This window comes from Pelodiscus sinensis, chromosome 25 (assembly GCF_052426305.1).
Source record: "Pelodiscus sinensis isolate ZL-2025 chromosome 25, ASM5242630v1, whole genome shotgun sequence".
NCBI lineage: Eukaryota > Metazoa > Chordata > Testudines > Trionychidae > Pelodiscus > Pelodiscus sinensis.
Window position 1 is genome coordinate 1,900,336 of NC_143076.1, and position 15,600 is coordinate 1,915,935.

At 53.2% G+C, this 15,600-nt stretch overlaps 3 non-coding genes across 3 annotated transcripts; 2 read left to right on the forward strand and 1 right to left on the reverse strand.

Annotated features, from left to right (window-relative positions):
- Positions 1-12,525: 12,525 nt before the first annotated feature.
- On the forward strand, positions 12,526-12,607 carry TRNAS-UGA (transfer RNA serine (anticodon UGA)). The gene has a single exon. It is a non-coding gene; the product is annotated as a tRNA-Ser (tRNA).
- Positions 12,608-13,642: 1,035 nt separating this feature from the next.
- Positions 13,643-13,715, reverse strand: TRNAF-GAA (transfer RNA phenylalanine (anticodon GAA)). Its single transcript has one exon. It is a non-coding gene; the product is annotated as a tRNA-Phe (tRNA).
- Positions 13,716-15,086: 1,371 nt separating this feature from the next.
- Positions 15,087-15,159, forward strand: TRNAV-AAC (transfer RNA valine (anticodon AAC)). Its single transcript has one exon. It is a non-coding gene; the product is annotated as a tRNA-Val (tRNA).
- Positions 15,160-15,600: the final 441 nt, after the last annotated feature.

Here is a 15,600-nt window from a genome sequence, read left to right on the forward strand (position 1 = left end):
TTATCTCTTAATTTAGAGGCCTGATCATCCCAGAGGTGCCAATAATTCATCTGGGAGGGGTGACTGGACTCTAAGACACCCTTTAAATAATTTAATTTCTCTAATGGAAAGGTACCTTGAACTGGGAATTGCAATTCTGATTCTACATAAGTATATTCATTCCACGTGTGTGTGAGCTTTGCCAGCCTCCTGAGCTTAAGACCTGCTGGCAATTTCCCTGGCTGACTATAAATCTGCAGCATTTTACCCAATGGGGTTTTTGGCTCTATCTTAGATCCTTTATTCCCCATAATCCCTGTCCTATTACCTATAAGACAGTTCCAATCCGGCACTAACCTGCCTTCCTCTCAGCTTCAAGCCTGAGCTGACCCTGTTTCTGTGTCTTCCCACAGTCCCCTTTTAAACAAACTTATTTTCAAAACAAAAAAAATAAATAAAGAAAAAGAAAAGAGAAAGACTTACAGTTGCTTGGGAAGGATGTTCTTAACGTAGGGTGGACGCTCACCGCCAGTGAAAGCAACCGTTCAGGACAAGGAGAGAGGAACAGAACAGTGAGATTTTTAACACGGATCTCTTACCGATTTGTATGGCGCCTTTCTGTTCAGTCTCTCCGGTCCGGCTCGTCACAATCACCTGGTGTCCTGATCCATCCCGCTTCTGACACCATAAATGACAGAGAAATTAATCCGAGGGTTCGGATGGGGGCCCAAAACCCCTACCAAATCAATTCCAGACACCCTTCTTAAGCAACCAGCTTTATTCGGGAATGCATTCCAGGGCAAAAACCTCCAGGATACTCAGGAGAAAAAAAGTTTCTGCAAAGTTTCTGCCAATGCCCAAACAAAAGGCAAGGTCTTTTGTACTTTCTTACATGGTAATTACCCCCCTTTGACTGAACAGTTACAATTGCATATACAGGTCATGCCCCTTTGCACCAAATTCCCTCCAATCATCATTTGTCCCCTCACTGTCATTTTGCAGGCCTTACAACAGGTTCAAACCAGTTTCACCTGTCCCCTCCTTTTGTATACCTGTGTTCAAGCACGTAACTCTTTACAAAGACCAGACTTTAACAGCAGGGGACGTACTGACAACAGTTAAGTTTATCCTTCAGCAGGTTCCTGCCACAGAGACACGTCCCAGAGCAGGACGGATGCTCAGACCGACACTGAGTGTTGCTCAGCGCTGGGGTGAGACAGGGAAGGACAAAAGGGTCTAATGATGCCTGCAGCCTTTCAGAACAGCCCCCGGCCCCACCCCCAAGTACCAGCCCTTCCCTCCACCCTCGCTGGGCACTGTCTGGACTCAGCCTCCCCGGTGTCAACCTAAGGGCTCTGGAGAGGACATGGCAGCTCCGTGGGCAGAGTCCTGAGCCCCTTGCTGGGCAGGGCTCATTAAGGAGCTGGGGGGCTGGGCGGGGAAAGCGCTGTGGGCTGGCGGTGGATGCAGTCGTGGTTCACATGGCAGCCGGCAAGGAGTTAGGCTGGGTTTGTGGATGTTCTTTACTGCTCCCGTCTCTGTTCTCTGACTCGCCCCTTTCCCGTCCCCTGGTCCTGCCCGGCTCTGGCTCCCTCCCAGCCGCCTGGCTGCCTCCCACATGAGCTGAGCTCAGGGGCCAGGTGGGTGACCTGCTCCACCAACACCTCCCCTCAGTCTGCTCCATCACTCAGTGCATCCCAGGGAGCTGAGCGATTGTGCCCTTGAGTGGCATTCTCAGCCAGCCAATCAGCTTTGTGATGAGGATCATGGAGGTGGGTCAATGAGCTCTTTTGTTATGTCAATAAGGAAGCAGCCAAGACCCCACCCCCAGGGAGTTGGCTGGACACCATGTGGAGGGAGCCGCTGCCTCTCCCCTGTGTAGCCGGCACTTTCCCAGCAGGGCAACTCTGCCCCCTGGGGCCTGTCACCATTGCATCTGTCACTGCCAGGCTGAGCTCCAGCAGCCTTCTGCCCCAGCATGGCTGGTTTTGGGGGAGAGAAAGTAGGAAGCAGGAGGGGGCTACTGGAGACACTTAGCCCCACAGCTGGCTCTACCTTCGTGAGCAAAAAATGGGGAAATTTCCCCTTTAGTGGAGAATGTGGGTATTGATCCCACTACCTCTCACATGCTAAGCAAGCGCTCTACCACTTGAGCTAATTCCCCTGTTGTAGCAACACAGACCCTCTTGGAGGCTCTTCCCTTCTCAACAGAGATGTCTGTCTTCTAGGTCAGCTAATGGCGGGAAAGGAGAAGGCTCCAACGAGGCTCCTCCTCACACTTGTGCTTGGGACCCTCATTCTCTCTCTGGCCTCAAGGGCAGATCTCCAGAAGGAGACTCCCTGCAGCAAAGCCATGGGGGGCTCTGAGACTCCCTGCAGCAAAGTCTCTGAGGTTTCCTCTGCCCTGCAGCCTGTCCCACCTGGTCATTGTCATGGAGTCTCTGTGAGGTCATCACCTCCCAACCTCCTTTAGCCAATAAGATGAGGGGCTGCGAAAGGCCCTTGTGATGTCACTGCCACACCCACCCCTGCCCTCCAGGGCTAATGTCCTGCCCCAGGCAGCCCCTTTGCCTGGCTGAGCTGCTCCCAGGGGTGAAAGTGACACATTTCTTACAGGGACTGTTCTACTGGGCACCACCCCTTGGGCATAGGGAGGCTCAAGGCAGGAAGTTGTGGGAGGGGTTGTGATAGGACAGTACCTGTAAGAAATTACAGTGTGGAGTGGAGTGTGGGAGGCTCAAGGCAGGGATTTGGGGATTGTGTGTTGGGGGTGGGGCTCAGGACAGGGGTGAGGATGTGGAAGGGTAGAGAAGTCAGGGCACAGGATTAGGGCTGTGGGGTGCTTGGGGCTGGCATTGTGAGTGGGTGTTGAAGGGATCAGTGGGACTAGATTCCCAGCTCCCTCTGCTCCGGGCTCCCTGAGGCCCTTTAACACACAAGGGCTTTCTCTGAAGCGCGCTGAGGAGAGGAACCCCTGAGCCAGTGATGCCACTTTGCCCAGGTTGGCAGGGACAGAAAGCAGGCCGGGTGCCCAGTAACCCCAGACAGATGTGCACATCTGCATGTGAACAGCAGCTGTTGTGGGGCTCTAGAAATCTCCCCCTAGATCTAATACCCCATGTGCCAGGCACCAGTCAAAGCCAGAGCTCCGGGGTCTCAAGCAGAACATTGTGGGGGGTGGATACGTGTCTATTTGAGGCAGGTTCCTCACTCCCACGTCCCAGACACGTACTGTGGCACAAAGACCAACGGTCCCTGCACAAAGTGTGTCCCAGGGATAAGCGTTAGCCCCGGGAACAAGCATCGCCCTGCAGAAGAGACACCCCTGGTCTGGAGCCAACAAGCCCAGAAGCCACCAAGCTCAGGATCCCCAGGCACTGACACAGACTCCCTGGCACAGAAGAATCCCAAGCCTCAGTTCTGCCGGCCAGAGTTTTCTCCTCTTTTGTTTCTTGTCAGTTCCCTGCAAAACACCTCAAAACGTTAAATGAGGGTGAGTGGGGATAAACCCAGCTGGGCTGTAGAGCGGCTGTTAGATGGGGAAAGAGAGGTGCTCCCTTTGCCTCCCGAGCAACTCACACATGTAAGAAAACTGCCATTGAAGGTGTCTGCATGGGTGTCAGGATGGCCGAGTGGTCTAAGGGGCCAGACTCAAGGATCTGTCTTTCCCTTAGTTGGGTGTTCTGGTCTCCAAATGGAGGAGTGGGTTCAAAGCATTTCTCTTAGGCTGCATCTACACAGCAGCGTTCCTTGGGAATAACGGCCATTACACTGCAATAACAATGGGAGCGTCTACACAGCAATTCCATTATTCCGACGTCTGTAACGCCCCATCCAGACCAGTGGTCTGAGGAGCCAGGAGGTTTCCAGGCTGCAGACAGACAAGCCCACAGGCAAAGACAAAGCAAAGTCCCAGCCACTTCCTGCTCAGCCCCGCGGGGTCTCTGTGTGGCCCCCAGACTGTTTGCCATTCCCCCAGGTGCAGGGGCCCAGATTGAGCAACACTCACAGGCCCCACAGGAGGAGGCTGGTTTGCTGCTTCACCCCATGGCCCAGCAATGAGCCCACAGACTCCCCCTGTGCTCTGGGAGTCAGGTTTGCTGTGTGAATTGTGTGGGGACAGGTAACATTAGGCCTGGGCAAAATCTAATCTGTGTCTTAGATGCTGGTATAGACACACGGGAACTATGGGTAATAAGCAGGAAGTTGGTATCACAGGGACTTGGTAGGATAATACACTTTATTGGTATATTGGCACAGAAGGGTAGAGCTTACTCGGGAAGGACTGGCAGGAAAAAGGGAGGAGGAGTTTCCTTAGATATGAAACATGCGAACACTTGACACAAGAGTGGACTTGTCGGTGTGGGAGAAAAATCAAATAACTCCAATTGTGTCAAAGGGGGGACTGTGCAGAAATCAAAACTCTCTGAAAGAAAACTGCTGTAAGGGTTAAAAGTTTTCCAGACCTCTCTCCCTGTAACAGAGAGAAATCAAATTAGCTCTAATCAAGACCCTTACAATGCCTCCTATCTCAAATTCATGGATACTCCTAGTCTGTCACAATTTGTCATGTAAACCCTTATCTTTGTCACAGTTTGTCTTGTAGACTTCTCCACTCAAGTTCTCATGTGGCTTTGTGTACTGTAAAAACTTACTTCTAGCACTCCTGGGGTGAACAGAAGTCTCAGAGTACTTCTGCTGAGACTTTGATATGTTAAAGAAGAACAATCAGCAACTGAGCTGTCTAAGCATTCTGTATATAGGATACCTGAATCTGTCTCTCATTGCTGCTGCTTCACTCTTGGAAGTGACAGCCTGCATGCATGCATCATAAAGTTTTTCCTTCTAGGTTTCTCTCCTGCCTCACTGATTTGACCTCCTGTCTCGGACCCTTCTGGGGGCTCTGTACCCCAGGGGAGCGAGATTTCCCCCTCATTGGGACTCTCTGGGTGAGGTTAAAGGGGTAAAACCCCAGGGTGATGTCACACTAGGCGTCTATTACAGACACCTCCCCAGGCAGAAGAGGTGCCTGAGGCTTTTTAAACAATTAACAAAATCAGCCAAAGTGCAGCTGGTTTCACACACACTCAGCCTCACCCACAGCTGGGAGGCAGTTTACAGTGAGCTAAAAAGAAACAGAAGAGGGGAAACTGGAGCCTGGCAGAACCAAGTCTTAGGATTCTTCTGTGTCCAGATGTGCTAAGCAGCTGGCAGCCAAGCTCCCAAGTGCTGGTCTGTTCCTGCCCTCCCCAGGCAGGCGAATCCCCTCCGCTGGGTGTTACAGGCTGGACATTGCCTGCCTGACTTTTATCCAGGGAACTGCTCCAAGTGAGGCAAATGTGACATCCCCTACACTGCAGAAACCAGCCCATTGCCTTATGGGAAGAGAAGGAGCCCTTGGAAACAGCCCCTGGCTGGCTCTCTCTGTGGAAAAGAAAGAGCAAATCTTTACCACTGGAGAATGTGGGCATCGATCCCACTGCTTCTCACATGTGAAGTGAGCACTCAATGCCCACGTTCTCCAACTGCAGCTCAGTGCTCATCCCTTATTTTCACTGTCGGGGCTCAGTGGCCCCCTCCCTCTTCCTACCTGCTCTCCCAAAAGAGAAAGACCTGGCTCCCCTTTCCTTTCCCCCAGCAATTGCCATGCTGCAAAGCAGAGAGTCATAGAACTGTAGAGCTGGAAGAGACCACAGAAGGCCATCAAGTCCAGCCTCTGTTCTAGAGAGTGGAGATATCAAATTCAGCACTCTCTGTGGTGCAATGGAAAATTTGTTGGACTTTTAAGCTGCAGTAGTTAATGCGAACCCAGCAAGTCATTTGAAGATTGTGGGTTCAAGTCCCATGAACTTGATGGACTGCTAAGATTGATATCTCCACTCTGCTTTGTAGCATGTACATTGCTGGGGGAAAAGAAAGGGGAGGCAGGTCTGTCTCTTTTGGGAGAGCAGGTAGAAAGAGGGAGAGGGCCACTGAGCCCCCGCCAGGGAAAATAAGAGATAAGTACTGAGCTACACCTGGAGAATGTGGGCATTGATCCCACTGCATTTTGCATGCTAAGCAAGTGCTCTATCAGCTGAGCTAGCTCTCCTACTTGTGAAAAAAATCTATCTGCCTCACCTACCTTGTTCCAGAGCTGCCCGAGGCTCCTTTCTGAAAGGGCCACTTGTGGGACTGACACCCGTGGGCCGGCTAGCTCAGAGGTTTAGGACGTGGTGCTCATATCACACTGACGCGTCTTAAGAGCAAGCCCTTTATTTCAAACCATAACGGGCTCGCTATTCCAACGTCCCTGCAAACCTCATGGCAGGAGGAGTGAGGGACATTTCGCAATAGCGATTTATTTGGAACTAAGTGCTGTGCAGCCAGCGCCAAATTACAAAATAAGCTATTTCAAAATTGACTCGAAATAAACTACAAAATTACTTCGCTTATTCTGAGCTATGGGACGACCCCTAGTGAATTAGAGCCCAGCTCTGCCCCCAGCTCCCTGCCCACCCACACATGTACTGACTCCCTCACTGCCATGGGGCTGTTTGCATTGGCCTCTTCTCTCAGCAACCAGGCTTCAGCCAGGACTGAGACTCAGGTAGGAGAATGTGACCCGACTCCCTGCACCTGGGCCCTGCATTTCTCATCCCTTCAGAGACAGATGACTGTACATTATGAAATGTTGTTGTTGTTGCCTTGGAAACTCCCCACAGACCTTCCCCTGGGGGCCCTGGCAGCCCGCTCACATTGCACAGCTCATTTCAAGGTGAGGTGCTGTGTAGACACACCCAGCCTGTTGAGGGCCAGCCTGCTGGGGGGAGGCTCTGGTTACTTTCTTTGCTTGTCTCTGTCAGACTGCATCTACACTGCAAGGCTACGTCTACACTGCAGGTTTTTTGTGCAAGAACAGCTGTTCTTTCCCAAAATCTTGCAGAGTGTCTACACTGCAGGCACGTTTTTGCTCAAGTAAATTTATAGTTCAGCATCAGACAACAGGGCTTCTTGTGCAAGAGTTATTCCTCTCCCCAAGAGAAATAAGCCCTCTTGCGCAATCACTCATCCACAGGCAACAGGGGTCTCTTGCTCAAGAAAGCCCTGTGGCTAAAATGCCCATCAGAGCTTTCTTGGAAGGAGAGTGTCCACGCTACCATGGGCTCTCTTGCATAAAAGTACTTTTCTTGTGCAAAAGCACATGGCAGTGTGGACGCACTGTTACACAAGACCTTTGCACAAGAATTCTTGCACAAAACAGTTCTTGAGCAAGAAGCCTGCAGGGCAGATGTAGCCAGGGGGTGTTTGGGTTTGTTACCAGCATTGAGCTTTGTACAACAGCCCAGGGAACATTGTGAAAAGGCAAAACCTTCCCGCCCTGGGTGACCCCGGCCAGCCAGGAAGTGGCACAAAGGTTCCCTGAAGCGCTGACTTTAGCCAAACCCCCGCACCTGAAAGGTGGTTAAGGCAATGGACTGTTCAAATCCCATTCTCACAATGTGTTTGCAGCCCTCTCTCTAGCCTCTCCCAGAGGTTCAGTGCCAGCCCCTCCTGTACCCCTGCCTGCCCCAGCCCCTCCCAATACAGCCTGGGGAAAGGGGAAATCTCCACAGCGACACTCCCAGCTGGGACCCTCAATCCCTTCTGCCCTCAAGGGGAAACCTCACAAAGGAGATTCCAGGCAGCCAGGCCATGGGGGTCTCTGAGATGCCCCAGCCCTGCAGCCTGTCCCACCTGGCTGTTGCCATGGTCCCTCTGTGAGGTCACTGCCTCCCAGCCAATGAGCTGAGGTGCTACACAAGGCCCTTGTGATGTCACTGCTGCCTTGCAGGCTCATGTCCTGCCCCTGGCCAGCCCCTTGGCATGTGTGAGCTGCTCCCCCCTCTGCCCCCGTCACTCAGGGCTGGTTCTGGGGCTCACGCAGGGAACATCAGAGGCTGCTCAGGGGGCCACATTGCTAGGCCAGGGGCCCTCCTGTGGGGCTGTGAGTGTTGCTGTCCCTGCTGTACAGACACGGCCATAGAGCCTCATGAGGCTGCAGCGGTGGGAGACACTTCCCTGGTTTTGGGAGGGAGACAAGATGTCAAGGCCCATGACTCAGAGCCAGCTACTGATACCCATGGAAAGCTGATTTTCAGAGGGGTGTGATCAGCCCTTCCTGTGTATCTGGCTTCTTCAAAGGGGCTTAATCAGGAGCTAAAAGTTGAAGAAGGACCATTTAGAAGGGTGAATTTCTTTCCCTGAGAACATTTTCTGTTTGCCCCAGTGGCCTAATGGAGAAGGCACTGGCCTCCTAAGTCAAAGATTGTGGGTTCAAGTCCCACCTGGGCTGACAGTTTCCTTTCACTGACAAGGAGTTTATGCCCTTTTGCTCTCAGAAAGGACCTTGCCGGAGGAAGGTGGCTGTAGCAGAGCAGGGTCTGTTGGGAGACAAAGCGGAGCCTGAGGATGAGAAGGCCCATGAGAGGCAGAGACTCCAGAGCCGTGCGGAGGGGAGGACTAGATATTTGGTCTGGCAAAGTGACAGAAAATCCCCAGGCCCTGAGCATGGTGTGGGCGAGGCCCATGGGGCAGTTTGCCTGGTGGGGTGGAGAAGCTGGGGTGCTCTGTGAGTGGATAAGGTCCCTGGCTGTGCTGCGCCGCCTGCCGTGTGTGTGACTCAAACTGTCCCTCGTTCCCTTTTGTGTGTCAGTTGCAGTTCCAGTGTCTTTCCTCAGGAACGTTCATCCGGCAAGATGATCTTGTATCTTCCTTTGTGCATCTCAGCCGCAGACACTGCCAGGGCTGGAAGGAAATTGCTGCACTTTGGGAGTCAAAGGTGTTGTCTGGGACCATAGGGTAGAGCAATTACAGCTGTCAGGCCAAGGAAGATGCCGTGGCTTAGGTAGCTAAAGCACCTGCCTTATAAACAGACAAACCTGGGTTCAACTCCCAGTGGTGCCTTATTACAGCCTTTGCTTACATTTTCCTATATGTTTCTGGGACACAGGAGAGGCCTCCCCTGGCCACCCATTGAACTGCTGGTTCAGGAAAAGGCTGATTGGGGAGGAGTGTTGGGAAGAAGGAAACCACAAGTGAGAAGCACCTGATGCCCACAGACCCTCACTCTCCATGGCTGCAGGAGCTGTAGAGGTTGCACCTCAGGCTCTCTGAGCATGAACACCACCAGGGAATCACAAGGGCATGTGATGCTGGCTTTCCTGTCCCAGAAATTGCAGTCAGAGCCTTGCCTTGCCAGTGCCAGTCATGGCAGCCTCTGCACCTGCTCCAGGCTTGTGGTTTCCTTCTTCCCAACACTCCTCCTCAATCAGCCTTTTCCTGAACCAGCAGTTCCATGGGTGGCCAGGGGAGGCCTCTTCTGTGTCCCAGAAACACATAGGAAAATGTGAGCAAAGGCTGTAATAAGGCACCACTAGGAGTTGAACCCAGGTTTGTCTGGGGCTGCGGTTGCTGCTGACAGGGAAGGACCTGGGAGGCAAGGTGCTGACAGCAAGAGATTCCAGCTGCCTCTTTGCCCTGGGTCTCAGTGCGCCATGCCAGCTGCCAGCCACCTTGACCAAACCTCAAACCAGCTGGACGAGCTAGCCCACATCACAGTCGCTAGTGGCCCTATCAGAGAAGAGCCATTGGCAGCTGCAGAGACAGGTTTCAGCTGCTGGAGGCGCCTTTCTGAAAGGGCCATTTGTGAGCTGTGTTCTGGTTGGCTGGCTAGCTGAGTTGGTTAGCGCATGGTGCTGATAATGCCAAAGTCATGCATTCAAGCCCCATGCTGGCCACGGAGTTGTTTGCTGTGCTGACTGTTTTACCTCCCTTTAGCTGCCTGCTATGGACAGGGAAGCAGAAACAGGCAAAAGGCTGAGGCTTTTCAGGAAACAGACCAGAGAGTTGGTAGGAGGAGGCTCCAGTCTGCACAGACCCAGGGGCTAACAGGCCCTTGGCCTGGCCTGCTTTCCCCAATAGCAGGGAAAACTCTTCTCTTCCCTCTATTGTGGGGCTACTCCTGGGCCTGCTGGCTCAGCTGTTTAGAGCTTGATGCTAATAATGCCCAGGTCACGGGTACAAGCCCCATGCAGACCCCCCAACAGCCAAATTAGTTTTTTTTTGGGCTGCAACCCCCAAAAAGCGGTGAGAGGGAGCCCTTGGCTGTGGGACTCACTTGTGCCTGTTGCTCAGGGTTAAATAAGATCTCCCCCAGGAGGTTGCCTGTTCCCTTCCCACCTTGCATTGGCTGGGAATCAAATCAAGCAAGGGGCAGCAAACACCAGGCACTGTCATTGTCTGGGCCACAGATAAAGACCCTCTTGGAGCTGTGGTCAGAGGAGTCCATGCGGAGGAATGTGGACATTTATTGCCGAATGGCCAATGGTCTAGCAAAGAAAGGCCACCTCCCTCCTACCCCCACAGCCTAGACCAAGTCAGAGCCAAGGTCAAGGAATTGCAGCAGGGGTATGTGAGGGAGGGACCACATTACTGTGCATGCTCTCGGAGAGGATGAAGAGGGGTGAGAGGCAGCCAGGAGCTGCAGGACCCATTTGTGCCTGTTTTTTCAGGGTTCAAGTAAAAGCTCAGCAAGGAGCTTTGATGCACCCACTTCACAGTGCATTGGCTGGTAACTGAACCCAAGTTAACTGCTTGGAAGGCAGCTATGCTCACCACTATACCTCCAATGCCTACCTGCAAAGCTGCTGGGAAAATTAGTGAGGGAAGCCCACGTCTGCCATGAGGCTAGCTGGAGGCGAGAGGGTGCCTGTGTGGTTTGGGTAAAGCAGAACTTCTTGGCCATTAGGCACAGACCAGAAGTGGTGACGCTGGGGTAGTGGCTGCCCTGCACTCTCCATGGTGTGAGGAGCTGGGCAGGAGAGGAGTCCCAGAGGTTGTTGGGTGGGAGAGCAGAGTTTATCGGCCTTTGGGCTAAGCTCTAGAGCAGCCAAGGGAGAGGTGGGGAATTGACTTCTGGAGACTCTGTGTGGCTCGGGGATGCGGATCAAGAGCCGTCCTTGTGTTATTGGCCGTAAAGTGTTGTTTCTGGGTCGTTTGGCTAAGATCGAGCGCTTCTGCCTTCCGGAGAGCCATGTCACAGCATAAGCCGCCAGAGACTCCTCCAGGGACACATCACAGGACCAAGCAAGGGGCAGCAAACACCGGGCACTGTCAGTATCTGGGCCAGAGATAAAGATCCTTTTGGAGCTGTGATCCGAGGGGGAATCTCTGCAGGCCTGTCAGTCCAGGAGGAGGGAATGTGGACATTGTGAACATATGAACATAAGAACGGCCATAGTGGGTCAGACCAAAGGTCCATCTAGCCCAGTAGCCTGTCTGCTGACACTGGTCAACACCAGGTGCCCCAGAGAGAGTGAACCAAGACAACGATCAAGCAATTTGTGTCCTGCCATCCGTCTCCAGCCTCTGACAAACAGAGGCCAGGGGCACCATTCCTACCCCCTGGCTACTAGCCTTTTATGGACCTAACCTCCATGAAATTATCTAACATATGGCCGAATGGCTGATGGCCTTGCAGAGAAAGGCCACCTCCCCCGTCCTGTATCCTAGACCAAGTCAGACCCAAGGTCAACGAATTGCGGGAGGGGTACGTGAGGACCCGTGAGGGCAGGTCCCGCTCTGGGGAAGCACCGCAGCACTGTGCATACTGTGAGGAACTGGACCGAATCCTGGGGTGTGGGGAGCCCCTGTCTCCAGGGAGAGTTGTGGAGTCTGGGATGGAGACACCTGGGCAGCAGCAGCTGCAGCTTCAGGATGACAACGCTGATGACCTGCAGCTCCAGGAGACACAGGAGGACTCCCAAATGGCTTCAGGCAGTGGGGAGGGAACATCAGGTGAGTGCTGGGAGGTTGCAACACCCAGGACATGTCGACACTTGCAGTCTCCTTCAGGAGAGGGATGCAAATGGAGACATTCGAAATTGTGAATGAAATTGGGATTTAAATATCCAGCGCTACATTTGCATAATCGCGTCTGGGCGCTGTTTCAAAATACTTTATTATGAAATAAAAAACAACATTTAGATGCAGTTATTTTGGGAGAAAACTCTTCTTCTGAAATAACCCTTAAACACTCCCCTCTGGTCTGGACCCAACAGCAGTATCAGCGTTTGCTAGTCGGGGCTCTGGACAGCACCTGCACAGAGGGAGATGGCAACTGCAGGATGCCCTGGCCAACTGTCCCAATGTCTCACAGCAGAAAAGAAAACAAAAGAGGCCAATGCAAACAGCCCCCTGGCAGCGAGGGAGTCAGCACGTCGGTGGGTGGGGCAGGGAGCTGGGGGCAGAGCTGGGCTCTAACTCACTGAGTGACCTTGGCCCATTCAGTGAATCTCTCCCTGGCCCCATGGCCCTGTCTGTACAGCAGGGACAGCAACACTCACAGGCCCACAGGAGGGGTCTGGTTTGATGCGTCACTCCATGGCCCAGCAATGAGCCCCGAAGCTCCCTCTGTTCTCGGGGAGCCAGGTTTGCTGTGTGAATTCGGTGGGGGAGGTGACATCAGGTCTGGGCACTGGGATTAGTTACCAGTTTCCCTGGCCCTGTGGCACTGCTGACTTCATAGCTGTGATGGCTGAATGGTTAAGGTGTTGGACTTGAAATCCAATAGGGTTTCCCTGTACAGGTTCAAATCCTGCTCACAGCAAGGCCTGTGTTTTGACCACACCCCTAACCAGACAACAAGCTGCACAACCCCTGAGCCACTCTCCCTGTCCCCAGTCAATCCCTTTCTGTGCCTTCTGAGAGAGACACAGAGCATGGTGCCTCCTTATGGGTCCCTGGGCTCTGGGGAAACTCTCAGCTCCTGCAGCCTCTGCCCCTTGCCCAGCACCCCATGGCTCAGCCCTACCCTTGGGGGCTGCCCTGCTCCAGTGTGTGATAGGAGTTGAGTGAGAGGATGGAGCATCTGGGCCTCCCTCAAAGGTCCATCCATGAAGGGCAGAAATGTTGGGGATATGATGTGGGTCACTCCTCCCGAGGTGCACAGCCCCCCCCCCCTTCCCTGTGTTGGGAGCAAAGGGTCTAGAGAAGTATTGGGGGGGGGGGTCTTGTTCCCTGCTCTTGCTCTGCCTTGGGCAAAGAATTAGTAACAGAATATTTGTCCAAGTTTATGTACAGAAAAAAACTGACAAGCATGTTTCTGTGGGGTGGTGGTTATCGTGGTTATCGTGTTTGCTTAATGTGCAAAAGGCTCCTGGTTCAAAGCCAAGCAAAAAGTGGGAACAGGGGGTTCTGCTGCTATTTGTGGCTCCCCAGGTAAACACAGCCCCTGCTGCTTGGGATAAGCCCAACTCCCAGGTTGAGTAAAGCAAGGAACTACAGGAGCCCTGCCCTAGAAAGGGAGGGGCCAGTGTGTGTGAGTGTATGGCCCAGACAGACAACTCCAGGGTGCAAGGACATCTCTAGTGGCCCTGAGGGGGGGAGACATGGGTGTTAGCAACATGCTCATGTGGTGCCATGTTCCAGCCAGGCCAACAGGGAGTGTTTTTTGTGGTGTCACCTGATTCCCCCCAACTGTAGCCCTTGTACCTGCCCTGTGGCAGGATAGAGACCCAGGGCCAAGAGAAAGCAGGAAGAGCCCCAGGATGCAGCTCATCTCCCCTTTTCTCCTGCAGTGCAGGTTGTGATAACAGCTCTAAGCAAAACCATCAACTTGAAGTAATTAGCCCCTATGGGAGCATGCCAAAGCCTGGGATTGAACCAGGGACCTTTAGATCTTCAGTCTAACGCTCTCCCCACTGAGCTACTTTGGCTGTGATAAGAGTCCTGTCTGGCCTGTAATTCTCTGTGCGGGATGTTTTGCCGCATGTCGTCATGCCCTGCCCAGGAAGGCCAGACTGGCCTTTCCACAGCGCCTCTCCCCCACAGCCAGAGCCAAGGTTCCCTCTAAGCCAGGCCTGGGCAATACAGGCCAGCGGGCTGGATCCAGCCCATGAAGCCACCCAACATGGCAGCAAGAAGCCTCAGGCAGATTCCCTGCTCGCCCTGCCCCCACGCACAGCTGAGAGAAGGGGCTGCTGGGCCCTTTGTGTCTCTCAGCTGCAGAGGAAAAGGCTTCATGCCTGGTCCCTGCTCCAAGCTTGTTTGTGGCCAATGGGAGCTGCCTGCTTGAAGCCCTGGCCAGTCCCCACAAGCTCTTATTCACCCAGGCGTGTGACCTGTGCCCCCTGCGCAGGGAAGGGGCTGCCTGAGAAATGTGCTTGGCTGCTGGGAGTGTCTCCCAGTCAGAGCCTGCCTCTGGCACCCCAGCTTTGTGGGAGGCCAAGTAGGAAGGGGCCTCTGGAGGCTCATAGCCCCCTGGCCTGCTGTGTCTGTGGAAAGGGGGGAAGTGGACACATACCTCTCACTGGGGAACAGGGCGCATGGATCCCTCTCATTCCTGCAGAAAATGAAACAGGTTGAGCATTTTGCAGAGAACGGACCAGTCCCTGGAGAGATGGAAATGGGGCCGTTCCTTGTGGGGGAAGAAGTGGGTGTGTCAGGAGTGGCGTTCGAGTTCAAACCTCTCCACAGACCAGAACCCCACATTAGGGGCAAGAAAGAGCCTTGAGTCAGGCAGTGGAGAACACTTGGCTCCTGTTACACTGAGATGGGATATTAGGAACTTTTTTGCAGGCAGACTGGCTAGCTCAGTTGCTAGAGCATGCGATTCTTAATTTCAGGGTCATGGGTTCAAGCCCCATGCTGGGCGGTGCCCTTCCTTAACTCACATTCTCAGCCTGTGAGCAATTGGCTCTCAGTTTTCACCAGGGTTTTAGAAAGAAAAAGTCTAGTCCTGGGGTCCAGCTTTAGTAGAACCAAAGAGAGAACCAACTGCAATTTCCATCTTCTGAGGAGAAGGGAAGAGGATTTTCTTCTTCTCAGATCTAGCCACATCAGCCCAGGGGGGAGAAAAAATAACCCTCCGCCCGCTGATTGTCCCCTGTTAGCTTCTGTAGCTTCACCTCCTTCCACAGCAGCTCCAGCTTTGAGCTACAAATCTCAAGGTGCTGGTGAGGAAATTAGGTGCTTCCCTGAGAACAAGAGGTGGAGTGTTCACAAGGAGCATCCCCCTCCCCTGCAGAGCAGGGTGTTAGAAAGAGCTAGAAACAGAACAGTCAGCCAAGTTCCATGCCTTGAAATGTGTTTCTGTGGTGTAGTGGTTATCATGTTTGCCTCACACGCAAAAGGTCCCTGGTTCAAAGCCAGGCAGAAACACAGGGTCTTCTCTTATTGCGGTGCCCAGGTAACTGCAGCTGCTGCTGACCAGCCTGTTGATGAGCCCAACGCTCATGTGACAGGGGGGGGGGGGTAACGTCAGCTGATAATGCCCCTGGGTGCCAACCTGGGGAAGCCAGATAAATTAGGCCAGGCAGCTGCTTGTGCCTTGGCCTCCCTGCCCTCGGAGGCTGGTGCATTGGGCCAGCTCTGCCTGCTGCCTCCCTTGTGTGACTTGCCCAGTGTAACAGGCCAAATGTCGGAAAAGCCTCTTCCAAAAAAAAAAAAAAAAAAAAAACAGAAGAAAAAGCTGCACAAACTGGGTTTTGAAATGTGCGTAGCTTTTCCCAGAAGAGCAGTGTAGGGCAGACATAGCCTGAGTGTTGCTCAGCACTGGGAGGAGACAGGGAGGGATAAAACGATCTAATGGCACCTGAAGCC